The 9,751-nt window shown below is 34.6% G+C and overlaps 1 protein-coding gene across 2 annotated transcripts in view; it reads right to left on the bottom strand.

Annotated features, from left to right (window-relative positions):
- The window catches only part of LOC107101079 (copine-8), a 201,598-nt gene that overhangs the window by 157,580 nt on the left and 34,267 nt on the right, over window positions 1-9,751 (bottom strand). The gene's annotated exons all lie outside the window — the stretch shown is intronic.

Below are 9,751 nucleotides of genomic sequence, written 5' to 3'. Positions count from 1 at the left end.
AAATTAACATAATATTTAGCTTTTACTAGGTATTTTCAGTATTATTTTGTCTTTGCTTTTGCAATAAATAAGCTGAGTCAGAAGTGTGTAAAAAGCCAAAAAAATCACCTGTTACCACTTACAACCTTTTTTGGAAAATTTGGATTTTTTTTTGGGACAGAAGAAAAATTATTGGTAGAATAATCAGTGTTAAGTTTCTCATGTTTTGGATAAAAGAAATTAGTTCATGATCAATTCTCATTTGTGTAATTTTCTCTATTGCCAATGCTATAAGGCTAAACTATGTACTAACGATTAATCTGCAAATGTTCATCTGTGTGCAATATTTGAGTGGGTAAAACTCCAGTGACAATCTGATCTAATTCAATTTTAGGTGTTATTTTTGTATTATTTTTTATATGTTTCTTTTAATTTTATATTCTGATAAGTTAAGTTTAGTTTAAAGCTTTTTTTTTCTTTTTTTTAGCAGACTTTGTAATATATTTTTCTCTTTTTGCCCTCAGTCTGCCGCTTGTGCCCTTTGTTCAGCTGCTGGAATTTGAATTTTCCAGAAAAAGCCATCTCAAGGGATAATTTAAGTCTACATCTAATATCAAATATTTTTTTTTAGGAACAAATGAATATCACATGGTACTACTGTATCTCCTGGTATTATCAGGACCTATTATGGATTTCCTTTGTTGAAAAATAGCATTGAACATGTTTTCATTGAAACTTCCTGTTGATCTTTGGCTCTATGCAAATGGATTTCAGTTTTTCAACACAGTTTATGATGGGGATGAGCTTAACCTTAAAATATGTCAGGAACATGGTGCTTTGTCAGGGAGGGAAACTTTTTTCTTCTGCATTTTACAATTATTGTTCAATAAAAGAATGGATAATGTACAGCCCCTAATCTGATCCTTTCATATCCAACTGAAACTTAGTGACACTGAAATGCTCTGTTTCTGTCTATGCCTCAACATTGATTTTCTTCATATGGGTAACAATAGAGCCTTTTTTCATTAAATATTCAGGTACCTGGGAAATAATAAAACATTTGTTTCTAGTACCATCAGTTTATATTTTAGCTATAGAGAAGTACAGCTGAAGATATTCATAATAATTAAAAAAAATTTTGTTTTTATTCCTATTAAATGTATAAATGCTCTCTTCAAAAGTGTAGGAGTCTACCTGACTTTTTTTTCTTTCAGTTTTTATGCTTAGTTCAAAATGCAGCTTGTAATGATATTTCCATCGCCTACCATAACTCACAGGAAACTGAGTAAATGTAAAGGTTGACACTAAAGCTATTGATGTATATAGTAAAATTAAAAACACAATATCTGTGAATGTGAGAAACAGCTCTTCCAATAAACCAGCCTCCTTCTATATGAGCCATATTGAAAGGGCTAATTAAAGCAATTTGTCTTCTTTATCTCTGTTTAATTTTAGAGCAAACCAAGGAAACTAAGGAAAAAAACAAAGTGTGCATTATTTGGTAATGCTCCTACATGTTAAAGGACGTATACTATTCTGTCCTTCCTTGCATTCAGGATAAAAAATATAATCATCTTAGTGCTAATTTTTGTTTAACCGGTGTATGTAGATGTTATCGCTCAGTCACATAAGTACCAGCCAGTTGTTCTGTCCATTTCTACACTTCAGTTCATTTTGTTGGACACTCACTGGTACAAACTGAACCAGCCCATATGTTCACTACTGCCTCCTGTTTATCTCTGTCATTTCCACCTTCTGTTTATCTGCTGGCTGTGTGTCATTCCTCTAATGGCCTCACCATTATCTCTCATGCTAAGCAAAGCCTGAAATGGTTTTCATCTCCCAACTGCTCTTCATTTTCCTGTCATTGTATTAAAGCTGGATTTTTTTTCTAATTAAATAATCTGAAAAAAAAAATCATCACTTATAAGTCATTGAATATTATAGATATCACAATTAATTCTACAGATTTATAGAGTTTCTGTAAACATGTTTTATACATTTCTCGTGGTTTTGCTTTATTTTTGCACCTAAATGTTTAATATCATCAAACAAATGTTTTTATTAGAAAAATTCTGTGAGTGAATACTATAAAACAGTTTTAATATGATTATTCTAGTTTCCAAATTTGGTTTAACACTTCCAATGTTAGAATTTAAATACAAGTGAGGTACATTTTTAAGAAGTTCATTTCAATTAATTACTACTGTGACCATACCAAGGTATTATTTCTGTAAGACCTAAGTAATTAACTGAAAGGTCAAAATTGATTATATTCACATAATCTCGTAGCGATCGAATCCAAAGCCAGAAGTTCCCCTATGAATGACCAAAAGAATGGTTTTGGAATGGCCAGATTTATTGTGACAAAAAATAAACTGAAAAGAATCCACGAGAAGGCAAAAGGTTACATTTTCAGAGGACTGTATATGTAGATGCAGAAAGTAGCAAAGATCATCTGAAGTTCAAATGTCCTTGAAGACAGATAGGATTTAGTTTGTAGGTCTATTGTTTTTCACATTTTAGATTTACACAGTAGCTTTATTTCAAAAGAGTTTGCCAAAGTACATAGATGTTTTTTTTTTTTTTTTTAATGCCTACAGGTTTTAGTACAGTCCATACTGTTGTTAAAGACAGAGCAACATTTTGGTTGTCTTGTTTGTCAATAAACTCATCTTTGGTTTTATCATTATATGGAAATCCCCCTGCATGTAGTTTAATCTCGTCTCATTTACAGCTTTTCTGTAAATGCCTAAGATGTTTCTTAGACAACATTAGTCAATAAATAAACATCATGAAGCAGAACATAACAGTGAGAAGATTAAACGCTAAAACATTGCCATTCCATATGTTGCTGGAGTCTCTGAAAAACTCCAGAGGATTTTCTCCAAACACAAATCTAAGTAAATTTCAAACCAAACAAGACCCTTAAACAGAGACAAGTGCATCCTAAAGACAAACTCCCAGACCAAATATGAGCAGAGTGGTGTATGCAATTTAATGCAGTGAGGAATGCTCTTAACTTTGTATTGGTGAAACCAATTTGTGAAACCAAACAACCTCTCCACAGAGGCATGGCCCAACACAGAAGAGCAACCTCCTCCGGACTCGGTGGTACATCTACACCTTATGGAGAAAGGACATTCTTTTGAGGACAAGAATGTTCACATTTTGGACAATGAAGACAGGTGGTTTGAGAGTGGTGTAAAGGAGGCCATCTATGTTAAGAAAGAACAACCAACCTTGTCCAGTTAAATTTGCATGTTTAGTAATCCAAAAGAAGGCCTTCAGTGGCAGATTAATCTTGAGCCCATGGTGTAGAAGGTTTTTTAAGCTTCCTGGACCTGGATTATCCTGCCTTCCTTCATCTGGAACTCTCAGACAGTGTCTGCTGCTTCTTGTCAGCCAACCGGCTGGAATCATCCTTGATCTCTGGGCACGGACTGAACTGTCAAACCAGGTTAGTGACTCACACGTTCATACTCATCCTCCGTCAGATTATCGCAGTCACTAACCTGTATTTCTCTCCAATAGACGTTCCTGCCTAGCCACTACCGCCACTGTTTCTGCAGGCCCGTTTTATTTGGAGTATACACTTTTTAAGTTATTCCACTGTTTGTCTTGCCAGAATTCTGGGTCCCTGTGTTCTGATTATACATTCTTTTGCAATATGTTGCACCTCATAGGGCATATATTTTTATGAAATACTTGGAGATGTCATAATCCTGGTGCTGATGATTGGTTTTTTCCTCTGCTCCTTTTTCCCTGTTCAGTTTGATTTTTTGGTCTGCCTCCTTGGATTTTGCTGGTTAACGAACTTGGACTGTTTTACTGTCCTCGGCTTGGATTCTCCCTGGATACCTCTTCGGCTCTTGGAATCACCTGGTTTCTGACATTGTTCTGGACTGGTTTTCAGCTTTGAATTTTCCCTTTCGGACACTGTTGTTTGCTCCGTGCTGGCTGGCGCCGGCTCCCCCACACTCTGGGCTCTGAAGTGGTAAAGACCACAAGCAGGGACATCTCCCCCCGGGTTTCTCCTCCCTGAGTTTCGCACTGAACTCTCAACCAGAGAATGAGAGTACCCGTCCTCCGTTGTTCTCTTTTGTTTTTTCTTAATAAACTTGTTTAAAACTTTCTGTTTGTCTGCTGAACATTGGGTCCAGGCTTTAGTGCCTGTTACAGGAGGAGGTTGAGGATATTATGGAAAAAAGTAGGTCTGCTGAAACAAAACCTCAAAGCATTTCCTTCATCACTGTGTCAAATGTAGTCTCCAAGGCAAATGCTTTGCCTACATCCTAGCCTCTATACAGCAATGGTGCTGACCTAAATCAGAAAGAAAACCCTACCAAAATGGTCTTTCTATGAGGTGCCAAAACAAAAAACTCTTCAGCACTTAATATCCCAGGTGAATGCAGGTGTTAAATGGGCCCAGCGAAAATCAAACATCTATTATTGCTGTTAACAATGCAGAGACTTTGAGACTTTCATGTGGGTGAAAACAGTGGATCTCTGCAAGCAGATATAGATAATTACTGTAAAATAAGTTCACCTAGGTATTTTTCATCTTTCAGCCTTAACAATCTTAGGTCACTTATTTATGCAGAGCAAGGGGTAAAATGAAAAGTGGCATAACAAACACCATTTTTGAAAGAAAAATATTGTATTTCAACAGGATTATGAAAGACAACTTTTCTTCAGTTAAATGCTGGACCCTGAAATCCATTTTAAAAGGGAATCTTTTCTATATTACAGATATACAATTAAATGTTGAAAACATGTCATCAAAATATTAAGTGTTGCCTGATCAATTTCAGAGGAATTGGCAATCCTAAAAGGAAAGGTAGGGAGAGTACCCAAAAATACTTAAGAGTAGTACTACCACATCATATTAATTGTAAAGTAAAAAAAAGAAAAAAAACATTATAGCATTGCTCCAATTCAGAGAGTGACAACACAGTAATTACACAATTATGGTTAAAATATATTAATAATTAGTATTATAGTTTTGTCATAAAAACTATTAAATCAATGCTTACAGTATAATTATGATTAATACTGAATATGGTAAATTATGTGCAGTAACAAGATACGTTATAATGTTTGCTGCATTTTCACTTGACCTTGAAATGACAGTAGGATGAGCACACTGGAAATAAGAATAAACTTATGTCTAACTCAAACATAGTCTGTAGGTGTGTCGCTCTGGTTATCCTTTGTTTAAAACAGTGGTGTTACTTCATCATAGTTTTACTTAAATAAAAGTATTATATGGTAAAACTATTCATAAAATTATTATTTTTTTTTTATTTCACTCAAGTTAAGGTAACAGAGTAGATTCAACTTATTACTACCTACCTCTGGGACTGACCACCTTTCAATGTTTTGAAGGTGAAAAGTGATAGCAGCAGCACTCACTGCTCACTGAAGTCCATAAACTTGAAGCTATCAGATTTATTGTAAGTTACTGTCAAACTCTCTAACAAAACATAAAAAATGCTACAATTCTCACGTCTCATTTAAGAAAAAAGTCACTAGCGTGGACTGAATGGTAACTAAATATAACAATGGATTAACAGCTTTAGGGATCCTTAGCTGCTATTATTAAGAAGATCCACTTGGAAGGTGCATTTAATGGATTACAGTTACTAAAGTAAAAATAAGTATATATAATATAATTTTAGAATTGCACAGCTTAAGGTGCACATTGGACTCTCTCTGCTAGTTTAATTCTGATATTCTTTCTAACAGAATTCTAATTCTTCCATTTGTGGATCAAAGGTTGGTTTTACTGATGTTTTCTTTTTATTTTTATTTCGGAGCATTGGTAAAGATAAAAAGTATAGCACTAATTGCATTTTTTTTTTTTTTACAAACAGGAGCAGCTCAAAAGCTAAAAAATAATTTAACTACTTTCTCAAATCCCAGTTAAAAAAAGCAGCAGCAGGATGCAAAGCAGGATCAGGAGAAGAGAGAGAAGGAGGAAATTCAACTCGTCGCTTCCATTAATGACTATGGGTAATGTTAGATCTTTTGCAAAAGATTTAATGAGTTTGAAGAACTCCATTTTCTAGCAAGGGCCCAAGCAGAATATCAGATTGCAGTGGTAGGTGTTTCACTGCAATATTTCAAGCAGAATAAGCATCAACCAGATGGATGTCTAGACAGACCCAGTGAACTGAACACATTGTTTAGTATATTTAGTTCAAGAAAATGCTCTGCATTCTTCTCTCCTGCCCCCAAACCAAATGAAAATCCTGCCCTTGTTTGATCCAAGAATCCCTGTCACATCATCTGCAATGGCACCTTCTGCTTCTAAGTGATTCAACCAAATCAGAAGACCTCCCTTTGCCTCCCCCTTCCTCCTATATTTTCCTAAAGTCAAGTGAAAAGGCAATTGGAAAGATTGAATCGGAATAAGGCACAACGTAAGTTGCGGATCAAGCAGCCCTAGAGGCTAAAAGTTAAATAGTGTGGGTTCAAATGAGTTGGTGGTTTTTAAAAAAAAAAAACTAGATTCTTCAATAGGAGCTTAGGAGATTAATAAATTTATTAATACAATTATTAATTTATGGGAATTGGTAAAATCAAAAGACAGTGCGAAAGTAAGGAAATTATAAGTACAGGACAGAGGCGGAGGAGAAATGTGTCAGAGAATGTGTGAGTGCATATGAAGCTAGAAAGAGGGAAGAGAGAGCAGTCCTTGGAGACTATATCAGAAATAGACTGAGCACAACAGAGTTCCTCCTGCACAAGGAGAAGAAACAAGCGTCTGTAACACAGACCAAGAGACAATGCTGACTTTATTTACAGATATCTGACATAAACCACAATAATTAGACGTCCCCTTTCCTCTAACCTGCGGGAGCTTCCTCACAATTCCAACTAGGTGATGAGAGAGCAGGCTGAGAGAGGGATGATAAATATCTAGGGATCAGTGACTCTCTTTGAAGATGTGAATATTGATCTGCTGAGATTCTTGACTTGGAACAAAAGCACAACTCAGCACAATTAGGCTGCCACCAGCTAATAAGGAAAACTTTGGAGCAAATGGATGTGCTGCTCAACTGTGGATTTATGTTTCAGGAATGTGCTTTTTCACATGACACTGTACATCATTACAGCATAAATGTCAGAATTTACAATAAATGTACTGCTACATACACGGAAGACCAAGCAGATCTAATTTACTTGTAGCTGAAATGCATTGAATATTTAAATGTAACACATTCAAATAATGCTAGCAACAACATTTTTAATAAATGCTTTAACAAAAGACAGGACTGGATGTGAGCATGAGAATACAGTGGTGAAAGGTTACCACGTAGGATGTATCCTTATGGTGAAAGAACAGTTTGTGGGAGTTAAATATGTCTGAGATGAATACATAAAACCCAAGCTTTGTTCTTGACATCCTGCCTGTGCAAATTACAACAGAATGTGTTGAAAACAGGGCGTATAGATGTATCTATTTGTATAAATCTGCAATTACTGAAAAACAAGTGAGGCTTGGTGCACCATAAGTTTAATACCTTATTTAAAAAAAGGATTAAAAACATTTCTTTTTAGTAGGACGTATGACTTTTAACATTTTACAATTATGCTATTGATGTTATTCATAAGTGTTTTAAAGCGATGTTTAGTTTTGAATTTTGATTTTACCCTTCCATGATGATATTACCTGTAGCACTTTGAGATTTTTTTCTTAAATGTAAAGTGCATTACAAGTAAAAAATATTATTATTATTATTATTATTATTATTATTATTATTATTATTATTATTATTATTATTAGGAATAAAACCATTAGAAATAGCTACCAAGAAGTGTTTGTTCCTTTCTAAATGTTCATTAAGTTCAATCAATCAGTTAAATGTAATCCATACATTACCTTATAAACAATCAGTTTTAACACTGCACTTTACATTAGTTAAAGACAGGAAAAGATAAATAAATACAGGAGTCAAAAAAATGGATAACAACTAGTTGAAAATGATAAAACAACGTTATTAAAGTGAGATAAATTGCTCAATAATGGATGAGGAACTATATGGAAATGCAGTGGTGTAGATAATGAGAAAACACTGTGGATATAGGTGTATAAAAGTATAAAATCAATTGTAAAATGTATGAAAACCACCAGGTTAAACATTAAAAGCTTACAAAATATATAAATGATCATGTTGTAAATGTTTAAGAATATAGAAAAAATAATAAGAAGATTATTTGTATTGGATACATTAAACATCAATACACAAGTAATAAATTACAACAGTGTGATAATATAAAAGTTGCTCAGATTAAAAATTATGTAGCAAAGAGGAGTTTGAAGGTAATAAACAGCTTTAAACACAAACACTCTCTAACCACATTTTATAAGGGCTTTACTGTTAGGAGGGATGTGCCAAGACACACTATGTTATAATAGACCAACTCAGCATGTAAGTTCAGCTTATGTTCATGAATTTTGTAGCTATTGCTGATATTGCTTAAATAAGAATAGGATATATTTCTAACTCTAAGGCGGCCCATCTTTCAATTGCAATTGGCATGAAAACTGCAAAGGTTGCGCAGGTAGACCATAGTAGCCCCTTTTCCATTGCTTTTGATAGACAGCTTATTCTGCAGTGTATCCAGCAAGATATCTCCTCTCCTTTGTGCCACCTGCAGCATGAGTAACTGAAGTAGGAGAGTATATGATTGCATTTCTCTATACACTTAATTTTTCATAAAAAGATATAAGATGTTTTTAATAATAAAAAAAAAATCATACCCCAAAACTTTATTTGTGTCATCTGTTTATAAAAAATGATCCTACTTTAATATGTGCCTTCTCCAGGCACTAGAGCTCCACAGATGGAGTGGTTGATACTAGGCTAGCAATGTAAACCAGGTGTTATTGTAGCACTGAAAATCTCCAATTCAGTGATTTCCTGTTACCTGTTATTTGTAGCGATACCAATATAAAGCTTTACTTTGGTATGTGATAAAAACTGCTAGTACCAGAATATAAACTAAAATATTTTTTGGCAGATAGTTTTTAGATTTTAACCTAACGTAGACACTAGTCTAAACTTTTTCATCAAAGTTCAGTAGGAACATTTTTTTGAAGAATAACCTTACTTTTCCATAGACATTCCTTGTCAAATTTAAGGGAACAAAAAAATGAAATAACATATCCAGGGGCGGATTTAGGAAATTTGGGCCCAAGGCAAAGAGAGGCAGGGGGCCCTCTAAATTGAGAAGACAACACATAAAACAGACATATTATACAGATACAGAAAGTTTAATAGAATAGACATACATTATTTGTCCCTCTCTTCTTGACCCTTTTCTTGTTGTTTTCCTCTCTATGTTTTGTACTCAGCTGACTTAACATGCTGTCTCAAAAGTAATTTAAGATTTTTTCCAAGCACTAAGCTCACTTAGCCGATCGCTCCTTCCTGTGTTTCCAAAAAGACGACAGCAAAAGTAAATAACCTAGTCCTTCTTTTCACTGTAGACAAGCCATGATCTGCTTATCTGTTCTCCATTTGGATGAAATAATAGCTGCATGAATCATGATAGCAGACGAAACATAGGTGAGCAGGAGGCGGGGTTACCAATCTACTTGCTCTGGAGAGCAGAGTTCGGTGCTTTTATATGTTGTCGCCAAAGTCTCCAGTAGCAGAAAAAAACTCGCTAGATTTGGTGCTAAGCACTTTTTTGAAATACAAGGATTAGAGGGGTCTGAAAAGTCGCTAAATATAGCAACAAAAGCGCTAAATTGGCATCG

The sequence above is a fragment of the Cyprinodon variegatus genome, unplaced genomic scaffold, assembly GCF_000732505.1.
Source record: "Cyprinodon variegatus isolate N-32 unplaced genomic scaffold, C_variegatus-1.0 Scaffold1051, whole genome shotgun sequence".
In the NCBI taxonomy this organism is placed as follows: Eukaryota; Metazoa; Chordata; class Actinopteri; order Cyprinodontiformes; family Cyprinodontidae; genus Cyprinodon; species Cyprinodon variegatus.
The sequence above is the reverse complement of the archived record's forward strand: the minus strand, read 5'-3'. Positions and strand labels throughout refer to the sequence as shown.